Here is a 20375-nt window from a genome sequence, read left to right on the forward strand (position 1 = left end):
GCTAACACAATACTGTAAATCAACTACACTTGAATTTTTAAAAAGACAAATAAATACTTCCCTCAGAAGATACAAAATGTTGAGAGACAACTGGATACAGGAACAAAAAGTTAGATTTGTTCAGAGGCTATAAAAAAGGCAGGTACAATATCCTATGGAAGCACAGAGCCAGCAGGCAGGAAGGCAGCCTTTTATATTCCATATGATTTAATTCAACTCAATATAACAAATCATCATTGAGATTCTGCTTTCTGCTCAGCATTATTGGGTCCAATGGACCATTCAGAGTATAAACTTTGAACTCTGTCCTCTGATAGTTTATATTTTAGTTCAGAAGACAAGACTTACAGGAAATACAATACTTAACAAATATTTATTGAATGCCTATTATGTGCCAAGAAGTATACAAGATGGACTATGGTCCCCTCCAGAGCTAACATATAGTAGTGGATGTTAATAAGTAAGAAATTAATCTATTAAAGAATTAATGCCACCCATTGACAAGGTGCTAAGGGGTAACAGAGAGGGTAAGTGCCCTGGTAGATCACAGAGGGCAGAGAAAAGCATATTCATCACTGTCAGGCTGCCCTCAAGTTCATCCTGAAGACCCAGGCAGCCCTTTCTAAATATACTGAGTGAGAAAGAGATCCTTTTGGTTTTTGCACATCATGTAATTTAATATCTCTACTTTTCCCTGAGGCCATCAGTGATGAAACTGGCCCCCATCTACCAGGGCTGTGTATTTCACTTGTGATATACAAACCATTCTTTCGTATCAGATTTTATACATGTAAATATGGTCACTGTTCTAGCTTTTCTGAACTCTGCTCATATATGCTCACCACTTCACCATTTGACTGAAGGTGACTGAATTTGGCCGAGTGTAGAATCATATGGATTGATTAGGTTTAAGGAATATTTTAAATACTAGTCCCAAAGGAGAGTTCATAACAATGGATATCAAATATTACAGCTTTTAAATATGACTCAAGATAATGAAGCTGACATGGGAGTATGGATCTTGATGCAATGCCTTTAATTTTCCTAAACAGAAGACATTTTTTTATGGTAACTTTATAGAGCAAAGTACATTATGCCAGCCATGAGAATTCCAAGAAACTGTCAACCTTAAAAGAAATCTTCCATAGGGCATAGGGCTAAGAAATATCCTCCAATTTCACTAGTATTATTTACTTGTGATTTGAGAATTCTTGGAAATACTATTTTATTTACACGTCTGGTAATAGAATTTAGAAGACAAATCATCTTTCCTTTCCTTTCCATCCACCATGCTGACCATGCCTCACATTGCCTCATGCCTGGCTCCTCTCCAGACCATCCACATCTAAGAGAAGGTGGCGGTACGGCAGGGAATAAAGAGGGGAGACACTGGAAACAAACTGTATACACAGCTGGGCTCCACTACTTGTCTGTGACCCTGGGAATTATTAACCTCTCTTAACATCAACTTCTTGATTAATGAAGTGAGGATGACAGCATGGTCTATGCAGGATTATTATGAGATTGTCATTAAGGAGGTAATAACCACAAAGCATCTGGGAATCAATAAACAAAGTTATATAATTATTGCAACAGGAAGATTGAAGCTACTCTTTAAGTGAGGATAAAGGCACTGAATTTGAGGGGAACAATAGTCACTGATGTTCCTTAACTTTAAAGCCAATAGTATAACATTCTCAGATACCAAAGAGATCGGTAAAGGTGCCCAAGAGCTCTCCTTAAAAAGAAAAGACATTTCACAAACAAATCCAGTCAATCAAAAGATGATTTAAGAAGCCTTAGTTAGCTTAATAGTCAATACAGAAGACCATGGAGCAGAGTCTACAGAGATCTGAGGGGAAAAAAGGGATTTAAGAATATCCTATCCAACTTGTTTTGTCCATAAGCATAAAGACAGCAGATGTTTCTAAGCATGCCAGAACTCAGAAAATGTAACTCCTAGAAGCAAATATAGAGGTAAGATTACATAAGCGTGAGAATTATGGTTACTGAACAGACTATGATTGTTATAAACCTTGAAATTGTAAAAATAATAATACAACAATGAAAACTGGGAAGAAAGACAAAAAAAGCTGAAAAAATGTGAGTGCTAATTTTGTCATCCTTCACAGTAGAGAGTTAATTGGTAGAGTATAAAATTTAAGCCTAAAGTTTTAAAAAATATAATCACTGCAAATTCTTACTAGGTTTCACATTCTCTTATTTTTATATACAGAGAGAGATCTTATAATATTTAAAATAAATATATTTCTTATGGTTAAAAAATACTTATCTGAGTATTTATAGAATCCTCATATTTATTTGTGCTATCCTTTCGGTTGGATTTCTATTTCTTTTACTTCTGTAAAAATTGAGAGAAACTAAATATAATAATTTAATTAAAAATAAGCCTTATCCTGTTTAATAAACTTTATCACTTATTCAACTGTATATTTACCTATCTCCACCTCTGTATTATATATCATATCATGTTATATTATATTGTATATTATATTGTATATTATATTGTTATCTAGAAAGCTATTCACCTAATGTTAATGATGGTAATTTCTCTGTGGCAGGATTCAAAGTAATATTTTAACTTTCTTTGTTATCATTTTCATTGCTGTTTGAATTTTAAACAATGACAATGTGCTATTTGTTTTTTAATTTGATAAATTCTTTTTTCTTTAAGAATATTTTAAAAGAGGTTCTTTTGGGAGTAGAACTTGGCTAGAGAATACTTTTCATATAATGCATTTGGTACCATTTGGGTTGTTCGTGTGTGTGTGTGTAAAAATACTGACATGTATTCTTTTACACAAAGAAAAAAAAGAAGGAAGGAGGGTTGGGAGGAAGGGGAGAGAGCAAGGAAAAATATATTATGCATGGTATAGTAATAAATTAATTCCTAATTGGTCTCAAGTCCAAGGAGACCAATCTTTAGAAGCAGGGGAAATTCAGAGACTGTATCAGATACCTCTTGTGGACCACTTTAGATTCTCCTCACTTCACTGACATCTGTGCTCCACTAGTTCACATAAGCACCGCCATCACTGCCCTGCCTCTTGCCCCTCTTGCCTCCCGTCCCAAGTTTGCCTATTAAAGTCATCATAGGGACTTCCCTGGTGGTCCAGTGGTAAAGAATCCACCTTTCAATGCAGGGGACGCGGGTTCAATCCCTGGTCGGGCAACTAAGCCCTCGTGCCACAACTATTGAGCTTGCGTGCCTCAACTAGAGAGCCCACGTGCCACAACTACAGAGCCCACGCGCTCTGGAATCCGCACCACAACTAGAGAAGAGAAAACCCACACGCCACAACTGGAGAGAAGTCCACCCACCGCAACAAAGACCTGATGCAGCCAAATAAATAAATAAATAAATATTAAAGTCATCACAGAACCCCATCTAGTCTCCGCACATGCACAATCCAAAAGTATGTGGAAATTAACTCCCTGTGAGGTAAATTTTGACAAGTGGGATACAGGAACAGCAGATACATTTTTTCTTTTTTCTCTCCAGTGGATGAGCCTAAGACCCAGTTTCTTCTTTGGAATTAAGCAATTGGTTGCATTTAACTATTGTCATCTCCCTAAGGTATTCTAGAGAATGCGGACCCTCCGGCCCTGTCTCGCTCCTTTATCTCTCTTGCCCATCCCATGGGATTAAACTCTCTAATAAAATAATAGGTCTACTCCCTCTATAATCGTTTTCCTGAGGCTCTACTTTCTAGAAACCAGGTAGGACAGGAATTCTACTTCTCTACATAATAATGTGAAAATCTAACTCCACTAAAATTTTACTCCATTAAAAAGAGGTGGCATTGCAAACTACAGGCACTTTAAAAAGATTTATTTTCCTCTTTAGGGGTTTAGACAAAGAACTAACGTGTCTCCTTGGGAAATAAGTATTTATGTGCATTGAGAGTGTGCACACACATCTGATAGAAAAGATCCATTTATAAATTGGAATCATAAGAGAAATTCTAGATTTTACTCTCGTAAGAATGCTTTAAGCAACTTGTATTTGTGCGACTTGTCACACCCCTCCCGTTTGACTTGGGGTGCCTCAGTTTCACCTCTGCTCCTCTCCCTTCTACTCCACAGGACTTGGAGTTCCAAAAGTGATCACCAAGTGTTCTAGAAGAGTCTCCTTTTACCAACTGGCACCTTTATTCAAGCTGTGTTCCAAAGGATTATGATGGGGGATTACTTAAACTCTGAAGTGTGTACTGAGGAGAGCTCCTGGGGAGAATGCCCCCAAGGGTAAGGAATGGAAACTTCCAAATTTGGATATAGGATCAGAAGACAAAGCTTATGACAGAAAATTGCTTTTGAAAAAAAAAAAATCACAACCTGAGGACAGGAGAATTAAAGTCCTTTTTGGAGAAGATTACTTTGTCCAAATCATGTATATTATCTGGGGTATTTATAAAGCACACTAACATCTTCAGTACTCTAATATGAACTAGTTTTACGATTTTCAAGCAGGGAGAAATGTGACAAGGGAATGTCATATAAAACAGAAAAGTTTTGGCAAAAAAAAAAAAAAAAAAAAATGCTCAGGGTCATGAGCATTGACCCTGAGAGGAAAGCCGAGAAGTAATTTTCCCAGTTGGGTTATCTGGAGAGATGGAGAGGTTGACTATAACTAAAAGTAAGGACCAGGGCATTTCATAAAAATTGATAGTAGAGAAATTTTGTTGCATCATATTTGGAAAAATTGCCTAAAATCTGGTTTGGCTGCAAACAAATCCCAAACTGTGGATAGTTTCATTAAGAGGTATAAACCATCTTTTCAAAGAAAGTCTGTATTTTTTTTGCAGAAGGGTTCACATAGAGCTACCAGAAACATCTGTACAGGTTGTACGTTGCAGGACACATAACAATCTATATGAATGGGGCGTCCAGGAGCTGTATATGGACAATTCCCACACTGTATGCAGCTGCCCTGCAGTTACAATTGATGTGCATCTAAAATTTGGGACTTTTTTTTCTTATTTATTTTAAAGCATTTTAGTTAGAAATGTCTTTTAAACAGAAAATGGAGCTATCCTAACAGTAATACACACTGTTCAGTGGAAGCACCTCTATCCTAAGTTTCACCTTTAGAGCCTTCTGCCCTGACCCTATACCACTTGAGATTCTAGACCTCTGCATTGATTTTCTGTGATTTTATCATGACCTCTGCATTGACTGTACATGCTGTAGGATGTGGTTCTAGGGAGGACTTGCCACCAGACTAGCGTTATTATTACTATTATTATATTCCATGCTCCTTAAAGACAGATTCAGGATAGGATGCATAGTTCCATACTCTACATTTTCTTGTACATTGTAGGTACTCAGAGTTATTAACTGAATGAGTGATGAGAGGAACTAAATCTCTTACTTCCTTTGTGTCTTCCTTCCATAGCAACTGAGAAGGGATAACACCCAAAAGCAATATTATGAGCGTCAACTAAACATTTTTCTAAATGATAGAGTTTCTTCTTCCACAAGTATTGCTCAAAGCAGCTGAAGAACTAAATGAGGTTTTGAAATAAAGCTGAAAAAGTCTGGCCAATAATTCCTACTTTCCTAATCAGGAAGCCATGCTCCTATGGGCTGGTGCTGCCCTGCAGGCCAAAGTTTTGATTGCATACATTGCATATGTCGGAGAAGCTCGTTACTGTGTTTGTGAGCATAGGGGAAGCAGTGAGACAGACCCCTTGTGGGGCGTCTCAGCCTGATTGCTGGCTGGGAGATGCCTCCAGAGGCAGGACCTAATTCCAGAAAGCTGCTCTTCCTCATATACGTCTTCTCAGAGTTGTGATGGATGCCTGTTATTTAAACTCTTGAAATGTGAGGAGACAGTATCTAAAATGAGTGTGATGAAATGCAGCCTTATTCAATTAGAAAGATGAAGCGTGATTTTGAGAGGCAGAGTATAATTACATGGTTGAAGCATTTCCAGGAGGTTGTGGATGGTACCCCAGCTGACTCTAGAAGAAATACACTCAGACTGAGCCTGGGCAGGTGGCGCTCTTCCTCACCCCTCCTCACAGGTGCTGCAGACCCTGGTCTTATGATGACCATAACACCCGATAGTCTTAGCTGAGGCCCAAGTGCCAGTGCTCTCAACTTTGCACATTTATAAAGCCATATCTGCAAAACACCGATGAATGCTGAACCCACACTCTTTTTTGATCTGCTGAGGCTACAGGTCGGATTGGGTGAATAAATATGAAGACATATGGGAATCTGTAAAAAGCTATGTAAAACTTATGTATCATTATGAATATTAAAAGTTGTTCATGTTACAATTTCTCTTACATAGGTCAGATATATTTGGAGTCCTCACTGCAAACATAAAAACGGGACTATATGTAAAACATTATTTCACAGCACTTGCTCTCCTTCAGAGATGTTATGTCATAATTCTATCAATATAAAACATTTTGCATTATTTTAAATGGGGCCTTTATAAACTTAATTCATTGTAAAAGTTTATGTTTAAATTCCAAATACTTCAAATTTCAATCAAAATATTATTTATTTGGAGGAAAAAAAAAGACTCCGGAAGGCTTGCTAGATTGGAGAGCAATGAGATACGAAAGGAAAGTAACTCAGGTGTTGGCTAAGGAGTAAACAAGGGGAACATGGTATTCATGGGTTGACCAGTAATCCCAGGTGGGTCTCAAGAGACTGTCCTACCAAGGACACTCAGCTATGTGCTTAGAATCCCACTGCTCCATTTGGGACGTATTTTACCTGTTTTTTTTCTTGCTCATCAACTCTTCTCACTCCTTTCAGAGATTAGACTCTGACTTCCAACTTTTTGTGTTTATGTTAACATTCTGAATCCTGGCTCCCTTTTCCTCATTTTTACAATTATTTTTTGAAGGTTTACACTAGTAATTCTCTAACTTCAGTTGCATCAGAATTACCTGGAGAGCTTGTTAAACCAGACTGCAGGGCCACAGAGGTTTTTTTTTCCAACAGGTCTGGGGAGATAATAGGGAGAATTAAAAATTGCTTTTCTAGCAAGCTCCCAGTGATACTGATGCTGCTGGTCCGGGACCCACACCCACACTTTGAGAACCACTGTCCTCCACTATACGTGGTGTGGGATTTAGGCTATCACTAACCCTAACAACCTTATAAAGTTAGATTTTTTTTTAATTTTATTTATTAATTTATTTTTGGCTGCGTTGGGTCTTTGTTTCTGTGCGAGGGATTTCTCTAGTTGCAGCGAGCGGGGGCCACTCTTCATTGCGGTGCACAGGCCTCTCACTGTCACGGCCTCTCTCATTGCAGAGCATGGGCTCCAGACGCGCAGGCTCAGTAGTTGTGGCTCACGGGCCCAGTTGCCCCGCGGCATGTGGGATCCTCCCAGACCAGGGCTCGAACCCGTGTCCCCTGCGTTGGCAGGCAAACTCTCAATCACGGCGCCACCAGGGAAGCCCTAAAGTTAGATATTTTTAATCCCCATTCTATTAATGAAAAAACTGCGACTCAGGAAAGTATAATAGCTTGGTGAAGGGCACACAGCCAATGGGGATAAGCTAGGAGTCTCTTATATCAGTCTATGTTCTTATTTTCATTTTCTATATCATTCACGTTATTATTTTATTCACAAACTTAAGTCAGACCCTAAGATTCTTATAACTATTTATAAGGAAAGAGAGGAATCCTTATCATTTTACCTCCCAACTTCTAAGCCTAAGAACGGCCTCAGTTTATGGGTGAGAAAACTGCCAGCTGCTACTGCTTGAAATGCATCTCCCTGGCACCGATGCCCCCCTCATTAGGTTAGCCATGTGACAAGCAATTAAGGAGAGCTATGCCAATCCCTCTCAGCACCTGCAACTCATTATAGAACCACACAGCTCAAGTCCAAGGGTTCCATTCAGAAGAAGGGTATAAACAGATGATGCCTAATTTGTCAGGGATCCCTAAGGCCCATATTCAACCTCCATTAAGAAAAATGAAGATTTATGCAAAAGCTATCTAATATTCTCCATATGGGAGTCCACAGACAAAAAATTCAGCTGCACTCAGCAATAAAGTAGCCTTTGCCTTAGCAGACTATAGCATTTTGGGGAGAACATCAACCATTATTTGCCGGTGGAAGAAAACTTATAAAAGTTGTAATGCCATGGCTTGGACTAGAAGTCTACCTCAAAATTTTAGGAAATGTTTAAAATTATCCATAACCAAAAACAATCTTCATAATCCATAGCTATATATACTATATCAATCTATCTGACCATTTGAGCAAGGGCGGAGTTAGCAGTATTGTTACCGTCTGCCATCACTAGCTGACTTCTAGCAACTGCAAGCTTCATTCTGCCCCAGCTGGAGCAAGTCAATCCCAATGCATGTACTTAAGAAAATCTAGGTCCCTGCGCTGAGGTCCAGTCAAGCATCTGTCAATGACAGAAGGTAGTGTTTAATGTCATGACATGTTCTTGGACGGCACAGAGAATGTCTGCATTGGATGTTGAATTTAGTATGCCTAATCTACTTTATCTAAATTGTGTGGCAGGTGACTCCTATCAAACTTGTTATTACCCAGAGGAAGGGAGTTGTGTACAGATAAAAAATTAGACATCTACTACAGGTATCTTCAGTACATGAGGAGGAACTGATCTCGTTCCTAGATGAGGATAGGTTTAATCCAGCCACCCTCGAGGAAACCTGCCCAGAGAAGCTCGAGTGATTCCCTTTATTTCATTTGAGAGAGGACTGCCCACCCTCACTTATACCAAAAAATCCCCCATGGACAGGACCCTGACTGCACTTAAAGGAAGACTGTCCTCAATGGAAAGAACCCAGCCTGCCAGCTCAGTCAGCACCTGACTAATGGGAAAGAAAGTTCTAAACTTAACATTTTCCTTCTCACATGCCAATTACCAGATGATCTAGAAAGATGCTGGGGGAACTCACAACTACTGAGGGATTGCTAAGTCTAGAGACTTTGGATTAATGAGTAAGCAAAGGAAGATTACAAAAATTGCAGTGAAATCCATCTCAAAAGATGGAAACCAAGACAAACCATCAGAATAATGTAGATGACCCAATTAATATGTCCTACCCAGCTCAAACTGATGGAGCTTCTGAAAACCCCTTTGTGTGGGCATGGGATAATAGGTACTTATGGAGCTCAGATAGGACAAGGTGAGCAGTATGTCTCATATTTCTCTCTGTTTAAAAAAGGACAGTGTCAGAATATCACATTGAAGTCACAGGGAAATTACTCTTATTGTTCAAAAACTAGGATAACATCACATAGTCTGTGTTTTGAGTGTCCAAAACTTGAAGCTACCAGACCCATAAAAGAAAACTAAAGAAAAAGATGTTTAGGGATCCAAAATCTGAGGTAGGAAAAAAAAAAAGCCAGATCCACAGATCTAATCCAGAATTATGTGGCTAACTTGGAACCAGGCTTCAGTGGCTGAAATATAGCCAAAATTATCAAAAGCAGAAGTTATGCTGATCCAGACATAATTACACAAGCCATCTGCTTTTCTGATGCTATTTCTCCCCTTCATGGTTGGTCCTAGAGATAATGCTCTGAAAGTGCCCAGTTCACTGATAAAGTATGTTCTGGCTAAGTCAGGCCCTAGCCAAGGCTCTGGCCGAAGTGGTCTTCATCAGAGCAATGGCAGGACATAAGTATTCTATAGCACTGGGGAGCATAAGAAAAGGCACATAGCAGATGCTGAATAGATATTTGTTGGGTGAGTTTATTTAACTCGAGGAGCCCAGGCAAAGGCACAAAGCAGATGACCAATGGATATTTGTTGAATGAATGGTGGTATTCAACAGTTGGTGGAATATTCAAGTAGATGGTCGATGGTGGGAATAATAAGAGTTGAGGCTAAGGAGGTGGTTATTCATGGAAGGAACTACTAAAGAATTTATACTTTATCCTAAGGATTGAGGGGGGCCCTTGAATGGTATTAAGATGAAGTGTGAAATAATCCTATTTAAAATATTGAAAGAAGGACTTCCTTGGTGGCCCAATGGTTAAGAATCTGCCTGCCAATGCAGGGGACACGGGTTCTATCCCTGGTCCTGGAAGATCCCACACGCCGTGGAGCAACTAAGCCTGTGGGCCACAACTACTGAGCCTGCACTCTAGAGCCCACGAGCCACAACTACTGAGCCTGCAAGCCACAACTACTGAGCCTGCGCTCTAGAGCCCATGAGCCACAACTACTGAGACCACAAGCCACAACTACTGAAGCCCGCGCACCTAGAGCTCATGCTCCACAACAAGAGAAGCCACCGCAATGAGAAGCCCACATGCAGCAACAAAGACCCAACACAGCCATAAATAAATAATTTATTTTTTAAAAAAATAAATACTTAATTTTTTTCAGTAGTTGTGGCTCACAGGCTCAGTAGTTGTGGCACAGGGGCTTAGCTGCTCCGCGGCATGTGGGATCTTCCCAGACCACAGCTCGATCTTCCCAGACCACGGCTCGAACCCATGTCCCCTGCATTGGCAGGCGGATTCCCAACCACTGGGCCACCAGGGAAGCCCAAAAATAAAGTATTGAAAGATTACTCTGGCTACTACAAAATGAATGAGCACAAAGGCAGGGGAAGATGCCATAAAACTATTGCAATAATCTAGTTGAGACGTGAGAAAAAGGAAGCAGAAGCAGGAATGGGTCTTCTGTGATTAGATGCCAACTGATTCCCTAGGTTCTTACTCAAAAGACTATTATCTGAAAGGCTCTGTCTCTTCCTTCAGCAAATGCAGGGGTATCTGATCAGCAGTCTCCACCTCAGTGCCACAGGCCTGCATCAGGCTTCGTGTCACATGTGCCCCATTGATCACAGATTTGTTGGCTATGGAAATGAATGTTAATCTGGTGACTGTTCTGGAAACTTGGGAAAAGGAGAGAACTTTAACTAAAAAATGCCAATGTTTAGACTTTTTGTTGAGTCCTTGGCTAAGGATAAACATTCCCCGAATTTGCTTTTCCCCACCCACCATACCCCAGTAAAATAAGGGACTTATAAGGCTCAGTTGTTGAGTCAGAGTTTGCTTCACTCCCTAGCATCTTCTATAACCCCAACAGTATTGCAGCTCAATCAGCCATGAAGAAGAAATAGCAATGTAATTACAAATGTCATTTACATCCTACAACATTGCTGCTTTACTGGGAGCCCTGGTACCTAGGAAAACAAATTTCTGTCATTAATCTGCCCATAGTTCTATAAACAGGCTGTTTACATTCCTTCTTCTGCACCTCTTCTCCCTCTGTACTCCTTCCTTAGATAGTCCACATCTCTGTTCTGTTTCTATAAAAATAATATTCATCCTCAGGACCCAAATAAAACTTCATTCCCTCAAAGATGCCTTCCTCCAGACAATACATATTCTGAGGGATGGCTTTCTCTAAATTCCTGCTGATGACCTCTTGGTATCTACTGAAAGAGAAAGCAAGTGAGAGATACTGAACACGGAAGCCATGGTTCTCAGAGTCACTTTCTATTGGAGAGACAGTTAAGTAATCAGATGCAGTAAACAGAAAAATGCCCCCCACTGAAGATGTCCATATCTCAATCCCCAGAACCTATGACTGTGTATGTTACATGGCGAGAGGGAAATGAGGTTGCAGGTGGAGTTAGGACTGCTAATAAGCTGACCTTAAAGAGATTACCTTCGATGATGCAAATGGACCCAATGCAATCACAAATGTCCTTTAAAGTGGAAGACAGAGGCAGAAGAGGAGGTGAGAGCCAGAGAGAGATTGGAAGATGCGGCAATACTGGGTTTGAAGAAGGGGCCATGAGCTGATGAATGAAAGCAGCATCTAGAAACTGAAAAAGTCAAGGAAATGGTTTCCCTGAGAGCCTCCAAAGAATGCAGCCCTGATTTTAGTTTTAGTTGTGTGAGACCTATCTTGGGCTTCTGTCCTCTAGAACTTTAAGATAATGAATCTGTGTTATTTTAAGCCACTCTGTAAAAATTTGTTATAACAGCCATGGGAAGCTAATATATGAGATATCCAGCTTAATGCCTAACAGAATTTAGCTCAGTTATTTTTCTAAAATAAAAAGAGAGAGTGGATATTGAGTAAACTATCACAAACCATTTTTTATATGTAGTGTTATCATACACAAGTATAACTAAATATTCTCAGCCAATGAGAACTAGGGAAACAGAACAAACTGCACCATTAGAGGCCAATGAGCATTAGCAAACCACACTGTCTCTGCTCTCAGCCAACGAGAACTCTACTTTGTTCTCCCCAGTGAGTTTATTTTGCAGTGTGCTGTTCACTCCACTGAGACTTCTCTTTTTACCATTTGCATTATGCAATATAGCACAATTCTGACCCATAATGGTTGACAATGTTGTACAAGTGATAGCACCAAGTCAACCACACATGTACACACACACACACACACATAAACACACACACATACATAAACACACACACACAGAAAAATGTCCCAGTGGAGACGCTTCAAGGAAGTACTTTCTAGGAAATAGTCCAGAGAACTGAGGCTAAAGAGTAGCAGGGAGAGGGGGTTTGGTGATACACTGACATTGTGAAATCCATCAGAAATGCATCCATGACCTAGAAGAACTGACCATGCGTTTAATAGGTGAAAGAAAACATGTCTAGAACACATTATTTTTTTAGGGAATTTGAAAATAAAAAAACCAAAAAACAATTGCCCTCATACAATACTGACAATGTGGTCCTTAGGGATTATGTTATAAGAACCCATATAGCAGAGGCACTTAGGTGACTCTTCCAGGAAGACATCTCAGGCCTGAACAAGGCATACATGAGAATATTACTGGCATCAGAGCATAAGGAGCATAAGGAGTGCTATGGTAAGTAGAGAGGAACAGGGCAGTACTGGAGTAAATAAATGGATTATTTAGCCTATCTAGAAAGACCAGGCAGGGAAATACCAGCAGTCAAACAGAGAGAACAGAGTATGCAAAGTGTGAAGATAAGACCCTTTGATACTTTGAATATGCTCATTTGCACTGTTATTTATATTTTTTAGCTTCATCTCGGGTCTCCCCAACTAAACTGTTGAGGCAAATCCATGCCTTTTACCCCGTTACAACCATGTACTTGCTGAACACTTTTTGAGAAGAAACTGGGAAATTATTAGCTGACGTTGTGACTTGCTTTTTCCTGGCCTGACCCTGCTTTTACTTTGGTGGCATTTGTTGCCATTTTCCACTTCCCACTTTATGTTCCGCAATACCACAAGGCAATGGTAATTCTGTAGAAACATCTTGTTCTTTTATGTTTCTTTACCCTTGCTTGTTTCCTTTCGCAGGAATTTCCTTTCCTCTTTCCTCCCCCTTGTCTGCTGAGTGAGCCCCTGGCCCTCCTTTAAAATGAAGTTCACACCTGATCTGAGCTGCCCTCTCTCCACTGTACTTTCTTTGTTCCTTTAACATGCAACTCTGTTTTTCTTGTTTACTGCATTGCAGTATATTTCCTTTCATGAGTGCCTCCAAATTCTGGCTTGATTGGGGCTCTTTTAGTTCAAGAACTGTGTTTCATTCATCACTGTACCCTCAATACATGTCACAGTCCCTAGCATTTAACTCATTTGTTATTAATTATTATTTATTTATGTTGGTATTATCTCATAATTATTCAATAAATATTTTTGAATGCTTTACTATGTCCTAGGCACCAATCTAGGATCATGTGAACAAGATAGACAAGGCCAGAGCTTACATATTAGTAAAGAAAAAAATGGCTAGTAAAGAGCCATTATAAGTAACAACTTCAGATAGTGATGTACACTGTAAAGAACAAAACAGGGTAATATAATATGTGTTTGTTGAACTGTATTATTGAATTCATGAGAAATTTCAACACGTGATCTGGCACTGAATTTCAATAGTCAAACTCTCAATCTGTATTAGCAACCCTTATTCACGCCTCTGTTCACTTCAAATTATTTAATTTCCAAAGAGAAACAAAAAAAGGACAATTTCAAGGCAGAAAGATTCTCAAATCATTCTTCCTTGTCTATCTGCTTGCGGTGAGAAGAAAACAAAAGTGAAAAGTTAAGACAAATATGACACCAAAATGTTAAATTACACAAAATAGGCAATCAAGCAAAGAAAAGCTCAGGAATTAGTGGGTGAATAGAATAGTTATCAGCAGGTATTTATCTAGTAGGACAACTTACATAGCTTTTAAGAAATTACTTTGAAAAACATCTTGATTTAACAATGTCGAGGGAAATCTAGGCTTACTTCAGATGCTCTTCTGAGGCATTCTAATAGGCTGGTAGGAAAAAAAAAAAAAAAAAACCTAAACTAAAGCATTAAAAGGAAACAGAGGAATTCACTGGGAGTTTTCATTTTCAATCCAGCCACTATTTATGTCAACAGGAGCCATCTACATGGCTACATGAACGGGCGACACCTAACACCTTCCATAGTGGGCTCATAAAGAATGGACTCTGTTTCTCCTTCAGTGAACAAGGGTGTAGACCAGAGGTCAAGAGATCTCAGTTCTTATTAACACTCTGTCGCTAACTAGCTATGTGATCTTGAATGAGTCACTTCACTTGAAACCTGTGTGAGCCTGTTTCATTATCTGTAAACTGCCACCAAATAATCTTCCCCAATCTAAGTGTCTGTGCTTCTAAGCCATTAAGAACTTAGTTTCAGGTAGAATGTTATTTATGGTGGTTCAGGGTAGAGTCAAATTCCAAGACTTTAATTTGCATATGTCCTGTGGGCAAGGGTTCCACATTACTCAGTATTACCAATCAAACTGTCTTGGACCAATATGACCATGTCATTTCTGCATAGTAAAAGATCTGACTCAATGTCACTTTTTCCTAATGAGAATGCAGGCAGTCCTCTCTTTGCATGGTAGTCCAGGACCATAAAAGTGACTGTGAAGCTGATACTGTGCAGAGTGATCTTTAATATTTAATAGTGAAAACTGTAATTGTTCTTCAATCCTTAAAAATTTTTGTCAAAATATTAAAAGCCTTATTACTATCAATTATAAATATATCAAGTGATGAAAAGTAGTAAAAATAATATATATTTAGTACCGTGTAATTTAGAAATCTTAGAGACATTGAGAATTAAAGCATTGTATTTTTTTAAAGCATTGTATTTTTTTAATTAATTTTTATTGGAGTGTATTTATTGATTTACAATGTTGTGTTAGTTTCTGCTGTACAGCAAATTGAATCAATTATACATATACATATATCTACTCTTTTTAGATTCTATTCCCATATAGGTCATTACATAGTATGAGTAGAGTTCCCTGTGCTACACAGTATCTTCTTATTAGTTATGTATTTTATATACAGTAAGTCAGACAAAGACAAATATCATATGATATCGCTTATATGTGGAATCTAAAAACAATGGTACAAATGAATCTATTTACAACACAGAAATAGAATCACAGATGTAGAAAACAAATTTACAGTTACCAAGGAGGAAAGGGGGGAGGATAAATTGGAAGATTGGGATTGACAAAGCCTTGTATTTTTTTGCAAGAAAATTATCAAGAGTTCCTAGAGCAGTGCTTCCCTTCTTCTCATGATGTAACCTACAAAACAGAGTGAGCTTCTTTTTTATATCTTGGTAAATTGTCATATATCTTTCAAAGTTTGGATCAGTTTCCAATATTTTACCCTTTGCACTTTCAATGTTATGAAATATCTCTGAGAGTTCCTTTAATTTGAGAGTTTTTACTGGTATCACTTCCTCTAGGATATCTTCATCCTTTTTATCACAACCACTTTAAGTCAATAAGTTGGCCACTCAGTTTCTCTGGCTTCATAAGTGCTCTCAAATGGTGGCAATGCCAACACTCCCAAGGTCAGCTCTTTGATCTATAACTCCATTTATGTTCAATTTGAACCTCTCTTCCAGCATTATCACTTTTTTTCTTTACTGCACTTTCGTCTTTATTGCCCACTTCTCTCTTTGGATTATCCGTTTTTGTCAAAAGGCATGCGGATTCATCACTGGTAGACAAAGATGAAGGATGCAACACACCTATACACCTTGCTGTCTGTGCACAAACTAAATAATAGATGGTCAGGGACCAATCACCATAGACTCTGGAAGAGGTGAATAATTGGCCACTGACCATGATGTGCATCTCTTATTTGCTTAGTGATTTGTGCTACCAGCAAAGTTTGTTCCACATGCAATTATTCACAGTTAATATGGTAGTTAATGTGATTAACTGGAATTTGAACCATATTTTCAGGACCGGTCTTACTTAATACCAGCTATGGTAACTGTAATCTATGCATATCAGAACCGTGCAAAGCAAAACCAATATAGCCAAAATAGTTTTTTGCATTCCTTTTGTCAATCTAGATAAGGCCATCTCAAAAATTCCTTTTCTTATATATCTGTCTTATTCTTTAAATCATCTTTTTTTTCTTCCGAACACCTTAAAGTTACCACAGAAAATCTCTCTTCCAATTCTTTATCTCCTCTCTTCCCTCACATTCTTCCAAACCAAGACAAAAATAAGAAATGGTCTTAATCATATCTTATAAAAATAAAAGTAGAAGTGGAGAAATACCTGAATCAAAGAAAAGGGAAGTCATGTGATAACTATAAAAATAAGAAAAGTATCTTTGACTTCTAAGCTCCCTGAATACACTTCTAAGTTTTTGTTAGAATTTCTAAAAAGTCTACACCTATTTCCCAGTTTGGTTTTAATTAAATTTACTCTTCTCAAAATGCATGAATTTTTTTTTTTTTTCCTTTTTTGCGGTACGCGGGCCTCTCACCATTGTGGCCTCTCCCATTGTGGAGCACAGGCTCCGGACACGCAGGCCCAGGGGCCATGGCTCACGGGCCCAGCCGCTCCACGGCACATGGGATCCTCCCGGACCGGGGCATGAACCCATGTCCCCTGCATCGGCAGGCGGACTCCCAACCACTGCGCCACCAGGGAAGCCCTGCATGAAGATTTTTGTATGTTGCAAATATGCAATATTTCAGCTACTCTGTGAATTCAATGAACTCATGTGGATAGGCCAGGGGACCTCATTGTTATTTATAATACTGTTATATTCACCAAACATCAAAATTCAAGTTACAAATGAACTTTCAGAGCACAACCCATCAGAAAGTGGAGGGCTTCTCTAAAATCAGAATAGCAAGAGGGTGTTTCCCTTTAGCAACAAGATACATATTCCTCTAAGACACAAAGGAGACCACATTTATTTTTACTGGTTCTTTAAATTTTAATTTTCCCTTTTATTCTCTTTAAAATATCTTTTCTCTCTCACTGTGATTTAACATAGGATGACAGCCTGTTCACTCATCCTTGCATGTATAACCTTCTGTCCCAACTTTAGAAGGATATATTCCATATAGGAAAGAGTCACTAGAAAGACTTTCAGAATGTTTATGAGTCACCTTAAATTTTCATTAACAGCAAACAATTTTGGTACATGATTACATGACAGTGGTGTTCTGGGAGAATAATTCTGTCCAAGTTGCCATTTTATGATAGCTGAAATATGAATTTGAATGATAATGATTTCTGAAGCCATCTTAAGCAAGGCATCTGAAGTCAAATTTCCAGTTGGCTAATAGAAGCTAGAATTCAAGAAGACAGCCAGAAAGCCTCCAGGCCTTAAACTTTCTGAATCACTGAGTTCCCAGCCAACCTCATAATGATTCCAACCTGCCCTAATGATGATATGGGAAGAGGGGAAGTCCCAAGCCATCTGAATGGAGAAGAATCCAGGAGAATGGAAGCAATCTGAGATTCTCACAGAGCACTGAGCACTGAATTTGAGGAGGAAGGTGAAGAAAAGAAATATATTATAGGTAGAGATGGGACAGTTCTGGCTGGGAGGGGCAGTATATGAGTTAGAACAGAGCTACATAGCAGGAGTTTGATGAAGACCAGTAGGATCTCTCAGGTAGGTTGGTTTTCCACTCCAGGGCTAAGCTAAGACAAAAAGAACCATGCCAGTCTCACAGGCTTAGAAGAGCAGCCCTTCTGATTAGAAACCAGAACGTTAAAGCACTACCTGAACAAAAAGAATTAAACTCTGAGATTGGGGTCATGAGGTCATTATCTTTTCAACCCTAAATTTTTCTGTCAGGTTTTAGACAGCTCTGGGAGTGGGTGATATGATCTCACCAAAGGATACCAAAGTTGTCTAGGTGAATGCCACCATAACAAAGACAGAAACAGAAATCATAGATCTCCCTATTATTGCACAAGGGAAGAGATGTGCTTTGCAGTATGCTAGATCTGGTCCATGTTTCCACTCTTCAGCCATGCCCAGCCTAGACCGGAACCAGACCAACTACTCAGACAAAATAATACCAAATTCTAAGTCAACACCCAATGATCTAACTACATTCCTCTCCAAGTCTACTTATCTCTTTTTCTAAGATTGCTAGTATGCTCACAAAAGGTTCCAAATTTGTACTTTATTTTCTCCTGAATTATTCATCACCTTTTCCTAGTATATCTGGACTGCAACACATTAGAATTGTATCTTGAACTCTTTCTCCTTATTTCTCATTTCCTCCAGGGAAAGGTGTTTCTCTTTAGCCTCTGAGCATACCTGTCAAAGAGCAGCCGTCAGTGATAACAATAATCATATAATATGCTCTTCGAGAGAGAGTCTGCAATTCCCCAGAAAATAAAATTCTACATCATAAGAAGCTACAGAGGACAGTGAAATTAGTTTGAAGCAAGGCCTAAAGCAAGAAGGAAAAAAAAATGCTTTCACTAACTTTTGTTTTCATTCTTTAATATTTATTACCAGATGTTAGTTTGAGGCACTCACCTCCCATCTGGCAGTCAGTATATGAAGTTAGGGCATCTGATGCAGTGAGAACATCTATACTCTTTTATCTGTGATATTTGTTTAAAATGGTTCTGTTTCTGCACTTGACATACTCTATTGGCAAGGGCAAGGAAAATTATCACACTCATAAAATGCTAAGAATGCCCTTCAGTTCTTCCCCTCAATTCCTCCCTTTATATACACATATATATCATGTGCATATACACCACATGTGTAACACACAGACACACACACTCCTATACATGTCTTCCAATAGCACCAGGAATCCTCCTGGATATGTTTAACAACCATGGTATGTCTAATACTGTACTGCATATAATGTGGGAAGTATAAAAGAAGTGTAAGTGGTTCTTCTCTACTTGGGACTTATAACCTAACTGAGGAGACAAGTACTATTTGGGTGTACAAGATGGTAAAACATACCCTCTCGAAAAAACCTACAGTTATCCTGTGTGTATCCTTTACTACTTACACAGAACACTTCTGACACTTCTGGTCATCAAATGTGTGGGGGGTTTTCCCTCACTAAGCAATTCTCAATGACACTAGCTGTGTGTCCTACAGTTTAAATCAATTCTGACACTATCTACCTGGAAATAGTTTCAAATCCCACAGGCTAAGGGCTCAGTCCCACAAGACTGCTGCACCCCACTTCAGATGCCAATCACAAGAAGTAGGTCCCCAGATTACCCACAACTTTTGTCCAACTTGGCTACAAATTAGAAGTTCCCACAACCCTCTCCTTGGGTTTAAGTTGCTAGAGTGGCTCACAGAACTTAGGGAAACACATTAACCAGTTATTAAAGGATATGATAAAGGATCCAGATGAAGAGCCAGATGAGATACACAGGACAAGGTCTGGAAGGGTTACAAGTGCAAGAGCTGCTGTACCTATGGAGTTGCGGGTCCATCACCCTCCCCTTACATGGAAGTTTTCACTGAACGGGAAGCTCACTGAGCCCCTACTATTGGGATTTTATGGAGACTTCCTCATGTAGTCATGGTCAATTATTAACCATGACTATTTCCGACCCTTCTCCCCTCTCTAGAGAAGTTGGGGTGGGGGAAGGAAGGGCTGAAAATCCAAGCTTCTAATCATGCCTCAATCTTTCTGGTGACCAGCCATCATCCAAGAGCCCTCCAGGAGCCCACCCAGGGTCACCTCATTAGAATAAAAGATGTTCCTAGTGCTCTTATCACTAAGGAATTTACAAGGGTTTCAGGAGCCCTGTGCCAGGAACTGGGGGCAGAGTTCAATGTATTTTTGTCTGTTACCTCACACCCTCAAATATCTATTCGTGATCAATTTGTCCGGGTCTTAAGAAATTCATCTGCTAGTTTTGGAGAGGAGATGTAGAGTGAGATGTCTGCTAAGAGAAAAATGTGTTAGGAAGACCTGTTTCCCATAAGACTACTTTGACCAAAAGAGTCTGAAGAATATCATCAAATCTTGTTTTGATCTTGTTTCATAGTACCCTGACACACAAAGAATACCACTGGCTTAAGGTTTAAAATATTAAGCTGGCCAAATGAAAGACAGTGTCAGT

General features: G+C 39.1%; 1 protein-coding gene across 13 annotated transcripts in view; it reads right to left on the reverse strand.

The window, feature by feature from the left end:
- The window catches only part of DPP10 (dipeptidyl peptidase like 10), a 1578941-nt gene that overhangs the window by 1313165 nt on the left and 245401 nt on the right, over window positions 1-20375 (reverse strand). The gene's annotated exons all lie outside the window — the stretch shown is intronic.

The sequence above is a fragment of the Stenella coeruleoalba genome, assembly GCF_951394435.1.
Source record: "Stenella coeruleoalba genome assembly, chromosome: 6".
Lineage (NCBI taxonomy): Eukaryota > Metazoa > Chordata > Mammalia > Artiodactyla > Delphinidae > Stenella > Stenella coeruleoalba.